The sequence below is a fragment of the Athalia rosae genome, chromosome 4, assembly GCF_917208135.1.
Source record: "Athalia rosae chromosome 4, iyAthRosa1.1, whole genome shotgun sequence".
Classification (NCBI taxonomy): Eukaryota; Metazoa; Arthropoda; class Insecta; order Hymenoptera; family Athaliidae; genus Athalia; species Athalia rosae.
In genome coordinates, this window is record NC_064029.1 from 15,822,481 (window position 1) to 15,838,827 (window position 16,347).

Consider the following 16,347-nt stretch of genomic DNA (forward strand, 5'->3'; position numbering starts at 1 on the left):
TTTGGATGAAGACCGCAGCGCGTATATCGTCTTCGCTGTTTCTTCGTTTCGCTGGGAATTTATACGTATACGTATATTTTTTAACATACTTCGATGGTGCATACATAAATTCATATGTATGAATACGAGAGATGAGAGATAGAGGGAGAGAGAGAGAGAGAGAGAGACGTCCACTTGCTTGCCCCTTCGCTCGTGCCGCTGCTGCATCTGTAGGAAACATTTGTCGAAAAAATCAAAAAAAAAAAAAAGAAATTGGAAAAAAAAGAGTTCTAAAAATCTAAAGATTGCGTCTTGACGCCTTCGTGATCTTCGGTTGCTGTTAGGTGGGAAGAAGTTCGTCGTCGACTTCACCTCTGCACCGCATCTCGGCCGGCTGACACATGCAGACCCTAACTACTATCTACTTCCGCTACTACAGAATTGATTCCCATTGACGAGGAAATTTTGGCTGGTGCGTGCAGGCGCCCTGCGGGGGAAGGGCGATGAAACCTAGACGAGACGATACTGAATAGACCCTCGACGATCGAGAACAAAAAAAAAATAAAATAAGATAAAAACCAAAAAAAGAAAACCAAAATGAAACGAAAAAAGAAAGAGAGAAAGAAAGACAGAGGGGGTTGTCCGCTTGGTAATAGGGTTTTACGCGATCCACATACGTAAGTCTCTTTAGCATATTTCAGCATAGCACCTCGACAGTAGTTTTATTTTCGTAATCACGACACGCGCCTGAACGAAAAAAAAAGAGGTAAAAATTAGATAAGAATGTTGAGAAGAATCGAAAATAATATTTTCACACATACCTCCCCTCTACTACTCTGGCACGTAATTCGCGCATATTTGCCTCGCGTAAATTGCGTCATTTATTCTTCTGATTCTTCACCGTAGAAAATTAGCACACATTGTTTTAGCTCGAGGGAATTGAAATCCGTTATATGAAAGGATGGAGGGGGGGAGTTCGATTCAGCGCGGTTATTATTTAACGCACAGAAATTTTGTTTTTTTTCTCCTCCCCTTTTCATTTTTCTTCCTATTCGTCTGTTTTTTTTTCCCCATTTGACGGTGTATAAGGAATGGTTTTATAACAAAACGTTATACCTACCCCTATAACAGTATATAAGTAAAAAACGAAATTCATTGTTCCGGAGCGTATAATACAAGTTTTTACGTAGGTATATAGATCGCACGTGTGTAAAGAACACATACACACGTATTTAACCACAATCAGCAGCACTCCGGGACGCCGCAGACCTCTCGTAGTTTTATTGCTTTGATTCCGTAAGTCCCCATAGCTCTTTTTCAGCCCTAGATCTAAATGCGAATTCACAGTGAGCAGCGAACGAACGCGTAGAAATTAAAACGTCTGTGGTCACGTGCGTATCGGATCTGCGGCTCGAAAATATAATCATACTTGAATAGATCTAGTATAATAGATTTTTTTCTTTTCCGATTCATGATTCGCGGTAATGAAAAATTTTGAGATTATTTTTCACAGCGTTATTGCTACAAATTAGATGCGAGATTGAGCTTTACTTTTTTTGTTAAAAAAATTATTGAACGTGAAAATTGATGAAGGGAAAAAATAAGGACGTCGGTTACTCGTCGGTATGACTTTGGGGAAAATTTTCGCTCGGAACGTTAACGACGTACAACGTAATGAATTAAGGGGGTGGTATGGCTTATTCATTACAAACTTATGGGGGAACTCGAATCTCGTTATCCTATGGATCATTTCTCTCCCGCAGGGTTTCGATCGATCCTTTTTTCTATTTTTCCGACCGAAAACTCGTTGAGAAATTCGTCGAATTTTTTGGCTGAGATATTTCGAGAAGTTGAATACAAGATCTGCAGGGTGGTTAAAATTCGTTTGCATTTTCGAAGTGCTTTTTCCGACGGAGATCAGGCACGAGTACGCGGGAATCCTTGAATGAAAATTGCATTTTTTTCTTCAGGTTTTTTTTTCTTTGGGAGAGCTTTTACGACTATCTGGCATTAATCACGTGGCAAAACTGGTTTTTAAGTCGTCTTTGAAAAGGAAACGTGTACGTCACGATATACGTTTAAACGAATTATCCGCGAAGAGGGGTAATAAAAGTTGAATAAAAGCGGATGAAAAGCTCCGCGGAGCGCACCCCGTATACTCCGGTAATATTGCACGGGCTGTTAGCCACCGGAAAACGGAGAACCTCTTCTACTCCCGGAGTATTTCAGGCATGAAACGCACGTCGTAACATCGGCTTTTCCTATACCGTTAACGCCCACCACCTTCTATCTCGTCCTCTTATTTGCCCCAATTCGCGCTTGCGCCTCATCTTCTTTATACACCCTGACTTCTCCCCTTCCGAAGCCGAATGAAGGAGACTAATTTTTTTTACACAAAAAACGAGAAATTCGAATATCTGAGTCAGTCGCTAATTGAATTGGAAAATTCGCACCTTTTTTATCGAGTGGAATTTCACGAGTTTCAGATGTACAGGTATTACAGTGTCAACTTGCGAGAAAATATTTTCAAAAAATGATCGTTTGTCATAAATAATACAATCAACCGATCGGACGTCAAGCTTCTCTGTAATCCGATTTTCGTTGGAGAGAGAGAAAAAAAAAAAAAACAAGAAGAAATTCAATAGGGTTATTTTTACGCTACGGTTATCGCGCAGTCATCATCACGTCCTCGGAGTTTTTCGACTTTTTAGGGTACCGGGGATAATCAAATGCCCCGCGTTATTAGCGGGGATGACTCGCGACTCGGCTTTCCCCCCCTCGTACAGTTTTCCTGCGGGACGCGATCAGGACCTCCTAATAAACAAAGTACTTCGTGTACGAGAAATTCAATCGTCCCTCGCCAGATATGGAACCGATCGAATTCATCGGTACTCGTAAACTCGGCCCTGCGGAGGGAAGGTAGAGGAAAAATGAGAGAAAAAAAAAGAAGGAATTCGAGGAGCGAGGAATTTGGAAATTTCGAATCTTACAGGCAAAAGACCGACCTCCCTATATTATATCTACTCGGTTGAGTGTAATCAAGTTTAAACCCCCCGTAAAACCGTCGCCGTATAAAACCGGATCAATATGGCAGAGATTACGGAATAAGATCGTTATGCAAAGCAGACGTACGCGCGCAGGGTAAAACTCGGGATGATTCGGGAACCAAGGGGCAAAAGGTTATGTGCACGTTACGTACACAGACGAGAATAATACGCGAGTTACCCCGGGTTATGTGGTACATAAGTACATACAAATATACGTACATATACATACATATATATATATATATATACACATAAATGTACACGCGGAGGAAGAGAATCGCGATGGGGTGGCGTACGGAGGATGCGGTTAATGTCGTGCCATTCGCAAAAGCCCCCGGGGGCCGCTTGCCCGATTTAACCAACGAGGGATGCGACGTTTGTTATTCAATTTGCAACCGTTCGGGGGTATAAATGCGTCGACGCTCGCAACCGGCTGTAACGAAAATTTCATACGTACCGCATAAATATGTAGAAATTGAATTATCGCGTCCGCGGCTACGGACGTGTATATCCGTACCGAAGGCGTTCGTTCTTAGCTCGTCTCGAAGCAATTTGGAAAAATCGTGCGTCCGGAAGAAACCGTCCAAACTTCGCGTCGCGTAATACGACGAATAATAACCCGCGTGTAGAAGAATCAGACCTAACGCTGCTTCTGCTGTTTTATGGGGGAGGGTGAGAAATTTCGTACGTGGTATTGTACCCATTGTATTGTAAGGGCGGATGACAATCGCATTCACACATGCATAATTGATTGGCCACCGTTCTCGTTCGGTTGGTGTCATCTGGACCCGCGTCCCGCGCTCTCTTTAATAAAATTTATTCTTCGGACGCACGTTCCAGTCTTTTATAAAGCGCGTATAATTATCACGATCGGGGCGAACGTGTTGTACACCGCGCGCAAACTATCTTCCATCAATTTATCACAATTTTCCCACACCTTAAAAAATTTTAGATAAACAAATACATTGAAATGTGCCAGAGTTTGAAATGGGGTAGGGAAAATTTTCTTTAATTGCATTTCACAACCGAGAGAAATAATTAGGAAATAATAAGATATGAAGCCAGTTGTCTCGTGGGCAGAAATGGGAAAAAAAAATTACAAAAAAACTGAGGAGGTTCGCATTACATTTAAACGGAACACGAGTGTAATACGTATAATTTTTCGAACGGTTATCTAAGTACACCGCGAATTTCGTCTGCTGAATTTGAATGTATATAATGGAGAATAGATCACACGGGTTATTATTTAGTGTATAAAACTTACAACTCAATTAGTAATAATGACCTGAAGTGTGTAGCTAATTTTATGACAATGCAATTACCGCAATTGCTCTGTAATTATTTCGTGGCAATAACTGCATCAGCAGTACAGCATCAGTGTTAGTCCCATTACGACCGCGTGTATATATCGTGTGTATGTAAGCAGTTAGTACGGTAGTTTCCTATATGACGAGTACATATGTAATAAAAAACGCAATTGTTGCGACAATTAAGCGTCATACCTCGCGATTGTTCCCCGTGCAACTCGACTGAATTTTTTTTATTCGTTTATTTAGTCGTTTTTCTTCAATCGTACATCACGTCGCGTGCATTTCAGTTGGACATGAAAAAAAAAACTTCGAAGAGAGAGAAAAGAAAGAAGACGAAAAAAAGAATAAAAAATTATCTCATGCAGAGCTCTCATTTCCGGTGTTTTGTAAAATCAGATTAATTCCATGGGGCAATTAATACGACTTACAAAAATTTCGAACCAAATTTCGAATAAGCTTCTTGCGACGTGTTCGATTCAACGCGTTTCGTGCTGAAAAATCGACGACCGATCGATTCGACGTCGGAATTATATTTTTTACAATGATTATAAGAAAATTTCCTGTGGCTTTCCACACCCCGATTAATCATATTCCGATTATCTATTTTACCAGGTATTAAAAAGCGGCCGGGATTGACGAACGGAGAACGAAGTCACGGGTGGTCCACACTCGAAACTGCCGCCGCTCACCATCACTGATCGCGCTATTTTCCGCAGCGAGTTTGTACGACAGAAAGAGAAAAAGAAAAAACACTCGATGGGTCCTAATAGTCACGTGTCGAAATATGGTAGAAAAAAAAAAAAAAAAAAAAAAAAAAAAGGAACGAGGAAGAACAAGGAGAAGAAAAATGGCAAGAAATATCGGACTAAACAAGAAAAAAAAGAAAGAAAGAAAGATCATCAATGGCTTGTCCTCGCTCGACGCCTTTTTTCCTCAGGGATTGCAGCAGGTCACTTATTGCCACTTCGTGGTTTCGTTTTTACCAAAGGAAACTTTACCGCCGCTTTTTGGCCGCCCAAGCGCATGCCGTTCACCGAGAAAATATCGCCGGAGGATATTTTCCCTGAAAGAGAGGAAAAAAAATAATATAAATTCAAGTTAGTCAACGAGACGCGACAGTCGTATATGCACGTATGAATAGTTGTAAAATGTCTTCATTGAATGACACGAGATAAAATAAAATAAATTAAAATTGCATCGTTTCGCTACAATATATCCACCAAAGTCGATGATAATGTTCGTTATTATTTTTTTATTTTTTTTCTTTAGCGATAAAGTTACGTCTTAAAGAGTTAATTATTTAAATAGCTATACTATATATATTACACGTAAGAGAACAGGTCCCTCGTGGGTCCGTAAACGATAAGATACGAAGTGGTTGAGTAGTTAGGCTTAGTAAATATTTCTGACATATCGTGCGGTTAGAGAAAATTTCTGTACATACTCCGCTCGCATGGCCACACAGAGACACACGAGCTGGGTCGTCTACTAAGTTCGTGCCGCAGTTTTCTGGTAATCTATCCAGAACGGAAGAGACAAGCCGGTCATAGTCGGTTACGGTTATCGCGTCGGGACAGGAAAAACTACAAAAGACGCTAACAAGGTGGAGGAGTTGGCATGTGGCGGCCCAAGAGACGTGAGGAGAGAAATATAGAGAAAGAGAGAGAAAAAAAACAGAGAGAGAGAGAGAGAGAGAGAGAGAAGGAGAGAGGAGAGACGTTAACGTTCGAGAAAATGGTCCTTGTACACTCCGCGAGGCACGCGCGTCTTGTTACAAAGCGCCGCCCTCTTCAGAGATCGGACCTCGAAAAATTTTAAACGACGATCGCGTTCTAAGGAGAAAACCAGCCTCTTCGCAACGCTCCAGCTTCGAAGAAGATTAGGGACTCGGGGTCTGGACATTTTTTTTTTCAATTTTTACGTTTTTTGATTTCCTGTGATACGAATATTCGAACCGACTCGGTCCGATTGGAATGATTGAATACATCAGATTTTCGCTAACGACAAAGTTACTCGTCACATTCCGATCAATTTTTGTATAAAAATTATTGTATACGATTTCCTAACTTTAGGTATAAAAGCGAACGAATATCTATGAGAAAAAAATTCCTTTGAAAGGAATTATATTATAGGGTATATATATTGTGTGTAATAAAAAATAATATTTCTATTTGAAAGAATAAAATAAAATACGACGCACCGTTTATACATAAATTATATATAGATTATATATATATATATATACTATAAATTGAACGAATATCGCAATGAAATTGTATGATAAATATGTGTAATTTCTTATATGACATTAAAGCACTCTTAATCTCGAATGAAAAAAAATTTCTCTCCATTTTTCAGCGATGCCGATTCTCAGTATATATACGAGGTATGCAGTAATTGTCAACCGAAACCTAATCGAACTGCAACGTCGAATGCGTTATCTCCTCGAGTAGGTAATGCAATACCCAATCGCCAGAGATTAAATTTAATTATTTCCCATTAAAGGTAATTAGAGTGTCCGGTTGGCGGTCAACGCGACACCCCCTTTCTCGGGGTGTAGCAACCCCAACGACGGCATATCGACCTACTGAACAATTACCCGTCAGTAATTGGACGGACCTATATATAAATTATGGATCAAATGACCAACGGTCAGCTGCGTAATATCGAGAAAAATGGATCCCCGGAGACGTCCTACGCGCGCCCTTGTTATCGGAGATGAAAAATTTAACGAGATTTTCTTACTTTAATTGATCGTAGATCAAATATTTGCATAAATGTGATATTCGACGTACGTCTCATTCGCGCAGGTGAGTTTACAAATTATACATGAGTTAATTATTTTTGTGTTTCAATATTGAATTTACGTCAAGCACAACCGAGCCGTGATAATTGTAGTATTACAGATATCCGATAAACCTACGCGAGTATTTTAATAATAATATTCCCATTCGCCGAGTGGTGATAATTACGATATTTCGTAATTACGGAGGTGTTGGTATAACGACCCGTAAAACACTTCGATTTTGTACCGTCGACAAATTTTCAAACAGTATTCGATCAATGTTGAAAAAAGCTTGACGTGTTCAACATTTTTTTTTCCCATAATTACCCGTACGAATCACCGTCGGATATAATACGTGTACAGTGTTAAGAAAAAAAGGAAGTAAATTAAAATAAATATATAATTTATGCAAATCTGCTAAGCCACTAATCGCAATTTGTGTAATAATTTATTCGTGTCTAGAAAAAGGAGAAGAAAAAAAAAAATCAGCCACTCGAGTGGTTTATAATAACACGCGCGGTCGACGATCATCGCGAGGATCATCACCTGTTCGTGATAGAGAAAGAAAAATTCATCGAACGGAAGAAAAAAATATGTACCGCATTTGCATTAATCGTCGTAGCAATAATGAAAACATCAATTATAAATCGATCTGAATGCTTGCACATATCACGAAGGGAAAAAGAAAAAGTGATTCATACGTTCGACGACGTCACGCTCGTTTCATCATACGTTACACACGGGTCATCCGTTCGAAACTCGACACAAATTCCGACCTAATTTCGGTCTTCGATTTTTCCCTCCTTCCGAAGAACGCCACGAATCAGATCGGACTCTCCGATTGTCCATATACTCCGACGTTACTTCAAACGAAATGGGATGGAAGTTTCCCGAATGGGTGAAGGATAGAAAAAAAAAAATCAAGTTTGGAAAGAAGAAGTTATCCTCGACGTTGCGGCGACGAAGAGTAAGAACAAGCTCGGCGCACTGTAACAACATTATATAGAAATAACGAACGTTGAAGTTTGGATGTAGCTTCTCAATTTTAGACCGTTTAGAAGCTCCTTTCCGCAGCCCTTGCGTCGTCCATCATATCTCTGTAACCCGCTGTCTAGTAAGTGACAGCGATTAATCGTCTCCTGCCAACCGTTGTAAGCCAAGATCAAAGCGCGAGTATTTCAGCGCGTCGTAAAATCCCGTGACAGATACACATGCAAGTAAACGTCCTCTACGCGAGTCCTGCGTAACACACCGCTTTCGAATCGACCCCTCGATCAGATTCCTCGATTGTTTCTAGTTTTTGCCATTTTTTTTTTTGCGTTCCCCCTTCCGTTCCATCCTTAGAAAACCTGCGTCGATGACGATGTTGAAAAATTTCAATTACCGTACCGAAAAAACCAGAGTATCGGTCTCACATCATCTCGTGTTTATGATGAATGGATGTACGGACGAGGTAATAAAAAACCAAAAAAATCGAGTTAAGAAACTTCCGGTAGGTGACAAAGACGTATACGTTACGTAGACGATATGTCAGTTGAAAAAGATTGTGAAAAAAGTTCTAAATTGTATTTTCAATTTTCTAACGTCGCAACTATTCCCGATCTCCGGAACATCGTCATTCTTTTGAGAGGAGGATAAAATTGTTCCAAAAAACGAAGAATTTTTCAATCTTCGTAATCGATTTTGAAATCCCTCCGCAGTACGCGGATCGGTAAATTTAATGGCAAATTGGTTACAGGGTATGCGGAGAATGGACAGAAATTTGTCCGTCTAATGTGGAATTTTTTTTCCCCCCCCCCCGTTAATTGATACGCGTCGGTTCCGAGCCGGGGAGCATCTGCAGGTCGCAAGCTCGTACGGGGTAAGCTCGGCGATCCTTGAGGGGCTGCCACGCAGCCACTTAATATACTCGGTTATGGTACCGAGGCTGCTTCGTCTCCTCTTGTTAAATTTCGGGTGATTTAGCGCCCTGACTTCCTGGCGATCTAGTTAACACTCTTTCCTCTTCGTCGCCCTCTTGGTTCGTTGGTCTTTCCTAAGTGACTAATACCCCCTTCGCACGTAAGCGTATTTTTATCCGTCTCGCGCGGGATATGGAGAAATGAAATGAAAAAGGAGAAAAAAAAACAAGGGGAACAAAAAAAAATGTGAACAACGAGAAAAAAAATTAACTAAAAAGAAACGGGAGATGAAGAACGTACGAAAAGGGACCGTGTCGAGTACCGATCCCTTCGAAACCCGCCAACAGATGTGACAAATAAAATTCCAAGTTTCTCTCCGTTTATAAAGCTGTGGAAATTGACTTGTGTTATACGCTACACGTATCGCGTACGGGCGGTCCATAAATTTTCACTCGCGTTATAGCTAAACCCGCGTCGCGATGAGCTTCGCAAATGAATTCGTTACGACGCGTCGTACGATTCTCTTTTCCTCGCGACGGTTGAAGAGCGTTAAATCGGGACGATTTTCGCCCGTGTTTCCTTCGCTTCCCGTAATTAACGTCACGATCTTGTCTAATAAATTGAAATTAATCGACCGTTTTGTCAACAACGATCAGCGTCGGGAAAAACTACACGGGACTGGAAGATCGTCGAAAATTATGATACCGATCGTGAAAAATTGGCTGAAAAAAAAAAAATTAAAAAACAATTCGTGGTAACGGATATCCGCGTGGAATGGCCGAAGGAATTTTCGCTCGCTCGTCTATAATATTTATATTCGGCTAGCGACGGAAATAAATGAATTTTAAATAATTGGATGCGAGAAAATTTACGACACGAATCAGATTAGCCGCAAGATCGCGCCGACTCGACTTCCGCGCAACGCTCCCGAGGATCGTCGCCACTGAATCACGTTAATTGCTTCACTTGATGAATACGCTTCGTTCCTGGAACTTTAACCCTTTGTTTCTCATTTGTATTGCCGTGGTAGGCACCCTCCTGTAACTGCAACCCACCCACCACCCCCCCACGCGCGATACGAACTGCGACGAAAAGTAACGCCTACCAAACTACGCGGGGTTAGAAAGTGCACAAGCGACGCTGAAAAATCAACTCCTGAGTACCTCAATTTTTTTTTCATTTTCGTACCACCCCGAAAATCTACGTGAAAAATGCGAAACTCCCTCTACGGATGGAAGTTTCTTCCCCCCCCCCTGGTATTCCGAACTGTACAATTACGCGTGTACGGTTTTTCATTTGAAAATCGATACGACGCTAATTTTACCCACCGAATTTCAAAATCGTGATTTTTATTCCGTGTTGTTTGTTGTTTTTTTTTTTCTATATTTTTCTTTTCGAATTATTGTTGCTCGTGCGCATTTTTTTCGGGGGCAACGGAAACGTTACTCCCCGTAACATAATAAGCTGCAGTCCCGTGGCGGGATGAGATGTGAATGAAAAAAAAATTTCCCATATAGATATACGGCGCAGGCTGCTCGCTTGTAATTTTAGCGCTGATCGGTACATCGATTCATCACACGTTTCATTGGCCTACTCAATGGAAGTTTTTCTCGTAAATTTTTTCCAAAGAAATCCCAAGGGCCAGATATAACCGATTTACAATAGAGGAAAACTTCGAATACACCCGACTTTTCTACAGCCGTACATTTGAGTCCGCATATTATATGAACCGCATTATATTCCACCGACTTATTCAATGAATTGGCTTTTTTTTCTTCCGACTTTTTTTTTTTTTTTTTCGCCTTTTCGCTTCACACCGCCGACACCTTTGTGCCGATGGAAAAACGTCGCCAAACTGCATCGAATGTGAGCAGTAAAATTTACGAAATCAAAATTCATCTGCGATTATCGCGTCTGGTCCAGTTTTGATTACCTCCAATTTTAAATTCTCACCTCGAAAATTTGCTCGATAATTTATCCGATAGTTTTTTTTTAAAAACCAATTTCAGGGGACGAATTTTATTGAAAAATCGTTCTTCTCCCGCAATATAAAATCTCGTGTGAATGATGGAGCGGGTGGTTGAAACGTAGGTAAACCTAACGTGGCGAAAGATCAAAAGGGATGAAATACACGGAGAACAGGTATATAGAGGTTCGGCAATATGCGCGCGGTCTACCTCCGAAGAGGGCGTCGAGTGGGTACATGAGGTTAGAGGGCTTCTCGCGAAGAGCCAGGGAAATTTTGTCACGCGGACGCTCCGCAAGGGATGAACAGACTGTCAATACGGTATACCGTTATAGGAGGTGAAGGTACCGCATCAGCTATATATGCAGAAGTTGACGGGGGTGCCGGTCCCGCATTCAAAGTAGACGATTTAATACACCCGACCCAACCGTACGAACTTCGCAAGGGACTCGTGCCCGAACCGTGAAATTTCGCGGTTCCGAATTTAGTGCGACGGCTCAACCGTTTCCAGTATTTTACGTGCTCGATTGACTTCCGTTTCTATTTTTTTCCACGATTTCGGGTTACGATATTATCAACAAAACGACGCAAATTATCGGAGCGAGATGACGTCATTCCGCGTTTCGGCGCTCCGCTGCGACGTTCGGTTAACGGATGAAAAATGGTTCGTTTTAAAAAATGACGAAATTATGAGTCGACAGATTTTCCCCGTCGTTCGCTTACGGCCTCTAACGTATTTCAAAGGCTACGGATACGGAAGAATCTGTACAACGTCGTCGGTATCGAGTCGCTTCTATTTTCTTTATTATACACGCGTTTTATTTTCCTCGTTCGAATCTCATAAACTCGTACGACGTCGGACGCGACGTTCGCGATACTTCGCTAACCCGTAAGATTATAGAAGCGAGAGCGTTGATTTTGACGAATACCCGTGAACCACACCCAGGAGTGAGAGAACGCGTGCATACATACGTACATGCGTATATCTCGTCTGGTACGCAACGCGACGAGCTCTGTGAAAAGAGAGACGACGTAGAACCGAAAATAGAATTTCAGTTCGCCGCCTTCGGGAACGACACAGCGTCGTCGTCGCGACGTCTGTACCGCACCACCTGGGGTTGTTACCGACCTCTTCGCGCCGTCCCCGAAATCGGCCAAAAAATTCTCCTCGCTTCGTACCGAACAACAAATTAATGAAGATACTCTACGCTCCCAGTCAAACACCCGTGTAATGCATCCACTCGTACGATGACACCGACGTAATATACTCCCTTCTTTTTTTTGTCTTTCTTTCACCCGCTTACGCCTCCCAACCCCGTAACCCGATCGTATTTTTTCGCTCGTCTTTCTTCACCTCCTTAAATTCCCATCCCTTACGCGGCGTGAGATTCTCCATAGCGCGGCTCGACGGAGTTCCGGAATTTTCCGGACCGTCGGCGACGCCTGAAATTTCCCTACCTCTCCCGATCGTACCTGAACACACACAGACGGTCGCCAACGGGTGAACTTCCCTTCTCCTGTTTGCCGCTATTCGTACACGCTTGTACTAAATGGGCTCTGATTTTTTCCAAGGTTTCTCGGCTGTTGGCCGAAGTCAAAGTTAGCACGTGTCTGGCGTCAGATATCACAGCGAGAAGAGCCCGCCTCCGAAAAAGCTTGAGAGTTAACGATCTTCGTTATTGAATATCTCTCTCGGCTGTGAGCGTGTCACCCCTGCCACGTCATTGTGTCAACTTTCGGGGACCTCCTTCGCGGCGGGTGTCGCGCGCTCCACGAATTCCGCCCACCGCAAGACTGATCGACCCTAATAGATGCCCCTGCATAATGAGGATCGCCTCCGGAAGAAAAAAATGAAAAAAATAATAAAAAAATACCTCAAACAAAGATCGTACTTATACAGCGATCGATCGACGAAAAGAGATGACCTTTTTTTTTTTTTCATCTTCGTTGAAAATTTTTTTTTTTTTTTCAACGTGCCCTCGTACGATACCACCGAACGAATCATTCGGAGACCGATGTGACGACGTGGATGAGAAACCGCGACTATCGGTGGATGACAAAAAAAAAAAAAAATGAGAAGTCGCGGCACACGAGAGCGCGTACGCGTGTATATGTATATATATATCGGTATTGGACCGTTCGACAAAGGTTGACCACATGCGAAACATCTGGCATTTAACGTGAATGAACGAAAGACGACTGTTTGGAACGAAACACGCCTCCTGTCACGCCTGTAGTGCAGAAAATACTGCACATACGATATAGGTATAATATATATAAATATAAATACGTGTGTATATATATATATATATATATATGTACGGATATAATATGCAAGTTCGTTTACGCGCTGCAACGACCCGCGTGCAGCGAATTTTTCATCGCTTTATATTGTCGAAGCACATCTATATAGGTGAGGCAAATTTATTATATCAACGATTGTTCCTCAATCTAGAGTTTAATTAAGAATCAATGAGAGCACTCATGCGAACTTCTCTCTGAAAATGATTAACAAAAAAAATAAAATAAAATAAAATAATTCATAAACCCCTCGACGTGCTGATGTAATGAAAAACGATCTGCCCTATGCCTCGTGATACAATTTTCATGTTAATTTCGTTCCTAATGAAATAAAATTATGTTTTTCAATTGAACGAATAAAGTGTTTGATTAATTCAACAAACTTTCCAAAAACCACAAACGAATTCTGAGTTATTTGGACGTGAAGAATTAACGGTAGCCACAACACCATACAATATTATAGCGAAAAATATGAGCGTTTTTTTTTATTTCTTTTTTTTTTTACATGCACGGCGGAGGAATAGAGACGCATTGATTTTGTTAAGTGAGTGTAAATAACGCGTTAAACGAAGGGACAATAAATAGAGGTGTATTTCGTTGGAGATTTGACGCTCCAACTCTTTGTCCGTCAATTAAATGCAAATGCATTTTATTGCTCGTGTACACGTCGCTTTTTATTTTTATTTATTAAACACGTATAGTCATGGTTTTTTTTTTCAGGCTGCGGGCCACCTGCTTGTTTTGTATTTTTGATTTTGCGCACGCTTATTTTGCGAAATCGTTGAACACGTCGCAATCGTTCAAAGCACGACGGTTCGGTATCCGATCTGACGTGTAGGAAATTCGGTGCAGCGTTGAAAAAACCTTCGTTCATTATTATTTCATTTTTTTTTTTTTTTTCAATTCAAACTGCACCGCGGAGCACATGTCAGAGTGTTTTGTTCGCCGGGGTTTTTATTATTAAATATTTTTGCACTTTCTCAGTGAAGCGGATTTAATTCGAATCGCCCCAACTGCGGGACTACCGATCGCTCGAGATATACGAAAATAAGTATTAACGGAGCGATTTTGGACTCCGACGATCGTATGATATATCCGCAGCCGCTTCTCTCTTCTAGTTATTATTCGATCATCGAGGACTTACCTTTCCGAAGGACGGGAACGACGTATAATGAACAATAATTTCAGCTCCCGTAATCGAAGTTATCCGCCAAGCTTGTACATATACATATACGCGGGCTAAGGGAATTACGAAGCGCAGGTGCGCTTGATCCGCAATAATAAGATGATCGAAATGTCATTCGCTATAAGAACATAAGACTCGAATAAAGTTCATACTACTCTGCAGCATCGAAGCCCCCCCAGGTGGTGGTACGGAGGTTGGTCACGACCGCGAATAAACTGACCTCGCGAATCCCCCTGTAATTTTTTTTGTAGCTCTTAGACTCGGCTCCTTTTTTTTTTTTTTTTTTTTTTTTTTTTCATTTCATTTTCTATACCTACGTTATTATCTCGGTAGCTCGTAATAATGCGATCTTTCAATCGATAGGAACGTACAGACGCGATTGCCGATCGATCGTACGATCGTCGATAAACGTAGAAAATATTTACAAAACGGCGAACGGCGTTAAAAAAAAAATGAAATGAAACAAATAAGAAAAAGTAACGTAGAAGCTTCTTTGCAACTTTCTCAAGCTACGTACTCCTCGTTTTCTCTCTCTCTCTCTCTCTCTCGAAGTTCGCTCAATTATTCAGACCTGACACGCGAAGGCAATTTATACCTATTTCAGATTATGTGACAAAACCAACGATAAGAATCTCTCCCCACCCCCCGGTCCGACGATGCACCGTACAATTTTTCCGCTCATGCGGTCGTCCTACGATACCTACTTCGCCTTCGGGAAAAACCTGCGAGGGTTTTTTTCTACCCCATTTATACAGACGATCGCACACTTTCCAGTAAAAAAAAAAAGAAAAAAGTGCAAATCTTATTAGGATCTAGGTAATTTTTATTTTTTTTTTCTCTCTCTCTCGGAAATCGTAAAAACTAGACTACGGAAAGCAGAAGACACCTGCGGTAAAAATCAGGGTAATTTTGAGTCACGTGTGAACTCGTATGAGTATATTATATGTGAGAAAAACGTTTTCTACATAACGCTAAAATGCAACAACGTATATAATAACGGAAAATTTTTCAAATCACGTTGTTTGTAAACACGCGTTGCTGGGGCTACGTATCTGGATGAGGGACGTGAGTCGATAATTTTCGGCGGATTACGAAGTACTGCGAAATCGCTATCGAAAATCCTTTAATTCCCCCGAGTTCGTCGTCGCGAGTGGACGTGCGAATCGTCTCTAGTGAGCTCCGGCGTGAGGTAAGCCAACATTTGCTCTGTAGAGTTATACCTTCGGAATTAAAGAAAAAAAAAATGAGCCAACATTTCGCACATACGGGAGTGCGCGAGCGTTCCCTGGCGTATAACGGTACGAAATAATAGTAACACGCATTCGATTGTTAAATTATCATTTTTTCCCAGCAGAAATAACGCAGAAGTGAAGCAAATCGAGTTTGCAGTCACGGTGGGCGTGTCGCACGATGCGACCTGGGACTCCCACGGTAAATATGTACACAGTGTATATATGGTATACGACCCACGTTAGCACGCGTATTATACGTGTACGTCGTCCGGGCCCTAAAGCTACCGCTATTTAATGCGGTAGATAATGTTCTATAAAGCTACTTTTCAATACGACGACGTAGTGACGGACGTGCCCTTGTAAATCTCGTAATCCCTCGGGGATTTGTTTACGCATAGGCGTTGAGCGCTCTTTGATATATTTACTCTCGAGAGCCGACTAATGGAGTCAAGGGCGAAACGAGTTCACTCGAGGCTCGCGTCGGGCTCGGGAGAACGGGGATGAAATTTCACCGAAGAATCTTACAAAATATATTGTAGTTTATATTTGAAAATTCTCGTTCGTAAGATTTTCGAATTTTCTTCTTCGGTGTCTTCCATTGACGGATACCCACTAGTCTCATTCCGTTTGTTCGAAAGTC

General features: G+C 41.5%; 1 long non-coding RNA gene across 1 annotated transcript in view; it reads left to right on the plus strand.

Annotated features, from left to right (window-relative positions):
- The window catches only part of LOC125500772, an 80,367-nt gene extending 74,328 nt beyond the window's left edge, over positions 1-6,039 (plus strand). Inside the window, exon 2 of the long non-coding RNA XR_007278231.1 lies at positions 4,949-6,039. This is a non-coding gene — a long non-coding RNA (uncharacterized LOC125500772). The remainder of the gene's footprint in view (positions 1-4,948) is intronic.
- The last annotated feature ends 10,308 nt before the right edge of the window (positions 6,040-16,347 follow it).